Source organism: Bison bison, unplaced genomic scaffold (assembly GCF_000754665.1).
Source record: "Bison bison bison isolate TAMUID 2011002044 unplaced genomic scaffold, Bison_UMD1.0 scf7180017864304, whole genome shotgun sequence".
Classification (NCBI taxonomy): domain Eukaryota; kingdom Metazoa; phylum Chordata; class Mammalia; order Artiodactyla; family Bovidae; genus Bison; species Bison bison.
Window position 1 is genome coordinate 2,943,954 of NW_011494876.1, and position 3,185 is coordinate 2,947,138.

General features: G+C 41.5%; 1 protein-coding gene across 3 annotated transcripts in view; it reads left to right on the plus strand.

Annotated features, from left to right (window-relative positions):
- The first annotated feature begins 2,501 nt into the window (after positions 1-2,501).
- Positions 2,502-3,185, plus strand: part of THOC7 (THO complex 7 homolog (Drosophila)) — a 20,055-nt gene continuing 19,371 nt past the window's right edge. Inside the window, exon 1 of one of the 3 annotated variants that reach the window (XM_010851532.1) lies at positions 2,502-2,595. The gene's annotated coding sequence lies outside the window, so the exon portion shown is untranslated. Of the gene's footprint in view, positions 2,596-2,956; positions 3,045-3,185 lie in introns of those variants that run through there. The other 2 variants (XM_010851531.1, XM_010851533.1) reach the window with 2 other exon arrangements.

Genomic DNA, 3,185 nt, shown 5'->3' on the forward strand with positions numbered 1-3,185 from the left:
GGTTGAAAGCCAGAAAGTAGGATGGTCCCAGGTTTATGTGGGAATGAATATGATTAAAGATTTTCTCTTTGAACAAACGTATTAGCTATCTCTTACAGATGAGAAGAAAACCATCCTCAAAATGGCTACCACCTTTGAGCACTTACTAGGAGCCTAGGACTGAGCAAAGCCTTTTGCTTTTATTATCGCACTGAATGGTCATCTTCTCTAGACTCAGAGAGGCTGGTTGGCTCAGGAAATGGGAATCAAATCCAGGTTCCATATATGGGGAGGGAGGAGAGAGCAGGGTTCAGGATGGGGAACACATGTATACCTGTGGAGGATTCATTTCGATATTTGGCAAAACTAATACAATATTGTAAAGTTTAAAAATAAAATAAAATTTTTTTAAAAAAGGAAAAAAAAAAATCCAGATTCCACTCTAAAGCCTGTGTTTCCAACCACTCTCCAACTTGAAAGCACAGGACAAAAATGCTCACCAGGACTAAATGAGAGGAAAAGGGAAAGACCACAGAACAGTGGAAGCAAGTTCCTTTTTATGTCATTGAGCATTTTATTCACCCGCCCCCATAATACTCTCTTCCATCAATGTTTAAAGAAAAAATACAATTCATTTCTTCCAAAATCTTTGCTTGAGAGCAGTAAGAGAGTGGGGCTGAATGAACCACTCTCCCCAGGAGCTGGTTGTCGAGCTCAAGCCTCTGCTTATCCACCATTCATCTATTCGGTCTAAACGTTTAAACATAATTGAAAAACAGCCACAACGCACCCAGGACTAGCACTGTCAAGCCCTTTCTGCGGTGCATGGTTTATCAATTGACAGACAACACTTTGCTGTGGGAACAAAATGGCAGAGCTTTTGTACCTCTAAGACCACATGACTAGGTTAAAGACAGCTTAAAAGGCAAGTATTAAGCAGAAAGATCTACGTTTTTATTTTTTCTCTTTTGTTCTAACTCCCACTTTATTTAATAAAAAAAATATCTATAATTAGGGGGCTCAAGATCTCTCTTATAAAACAACTCTAGCCCCCTCCTCAGAAAAATACACACACACACAAAGTTTAGGTCACAAGTCTAGGGGGTTCAGGAATATCTTCAACCCCATCCATGACCCCTTGAGAGTCACAGACCCCAGGATAATCCTTGCTCTGAAAGCAAAACACAGAAATCCCTATTTTACAGGATCAGGGTAGAGACCACATAGCTAGCTCTCTCATCATCTTTTAGAGTTTCAGAGGCTAATATTAAATAAATACTGGAAGAAACTTTCTTAACTAGACTCTCATACTCTCAAAAAAACCAACCTAATAACTCAAGTAAAGCCCCAAACCTAAAGCCATATATGTTCAAAGTCCACGTCAGTTTTGTTAGAGTTTAAAATCTACAACTTCTTTCTGTTCATAGAGATTTTGGAAAGGAAGAAATGTATGGACTAGAGCTTGAGTGTCTTTGACTTTAGCACTCGTGAATATGTTAATTTACAATAAATTGTATTAAAGAAGACCACTTGTAAGATTTATTAAAAGATGTTCTCTCACTATATATGAGATGAAGAAAAGTTGGTTAAAATAATTCTTACATGTTCAACACAAAAGATCTGTGTCAATGCAATTGCCAGTTAAGTTAAAAAATCTGCCTGGTCAGCCTCATGAAGTTCAAAAAGGCTTAAGTACCACCACCTGAGACAAGAATGTTCGGGAATGTTTAGTTTCAGGTATACCTCAAACTAAAGTCCTTCCATCTTTCTTGGTCTGATTGATTCAGAAAATGTCTAACACTGCCCAACAAAATACAAAACAAACTTAATAAGTGTTTGGTCAGGACTCCATCTATGACTGAAGGATACACTGACTCCTGAAAACTTAAGTTAGGACTCCATCTGTGACTGAAGGATACACTGACTCCTGAAAACTTAAGTTACAGGGGGCAGAGATACTTTCCCATAAACAACAGTTAAGATTACTTCAAGTCACTAGATACTGTTTCCAAATCAGTGTTATCATGATAAGGCCAAATAATAAGTAACTCAAAAAGAACATCATTTCACCACTTGACAGTTACTTTTTAAACAATGATTACTGCCAAAATGCCACCGGAGACAGACAAGTAACTGATGCCTGAAATTTACAATCTGTAGCACTTAAGATTTAAAGTGATTCCTCTTGTGGTTAGTGTCTTCTCTCCCGCTAAACCAAGAAAATGAACCAACTCATGCACAGTCAGAATTTATGCCAGTATTAAAGCCTGGAGATATTTCGCACTGTGGGGGAGAGCAAGTTATACATCAAAATATTCACTCAAGGTAACTTGCTTCCTTTTTTTTATTTTTTTGGCCTTTGTGTTAAAAGTCACAGGTGTTAACTCTTTAGAGCACTGTTGAAGAGCATTACTGAAGTTTTTTACTTCATATATGCGAATAAAATTTTATGCACACTGACTTCCAGCTAGAGGTGATACACCCTTCACTGTCACATATTTGCATGTACAGCTCTTCCTCTCAGAAACACAGAAAACCAGGAGAAAGAACTCAATTTGACTAAGGAAACTGAAACAAAATCCGTCTTCCATAAGAGCTTCATCCCGAAGAAGCAAGGTACTTGGGGCGGGGGTGTGGGTGGGCAGAAATATTGGAAAATAATATCAAACCTGGATTGAAAACTCAGACCCGCTTCTTGGGGCTCACTGAATCCACCCCACTGGAGATCAAATCAGCCGGACTGCTGCCCGTTTCCTCTCGTCCATCACCATCGAAATGTTGCCATTTGCGAGAAACTCATAGAAGTTGAATCAAAGTGACTTTTGGAAAGAGATGCCAGTATCTCCGGCAGTGTGCTCCGGAAATTACACGCTAGTCAACGTTTCTTATTGAGCACCTCCCTCTCCCTTCACTTTCGACTTCCCCTTAAGATGGGGACAGTTTTTGAAAATCTGAGAGAGAGAAATAAATAAGAGCATCCCGTCCCGGTCGCCGACGGGGATTCCGGCGCCCGGGGAGGAAGGCGGGCACCCCGCACCCTGGCGCTAAGCGAACTCTGCCCGCAGGTCGCTAAGTTTCTCCGTCCCCGTTTTCCAGCACCCGCCCGAGCCCAGAGGGGACGGGGGCGACCGCCCGGGCCGGATCCGCGCCACCTGGAACCCGGGGCCTTTTCGCTCGAGGACCGCGCCCCGCGCGAGTGCCCGCGT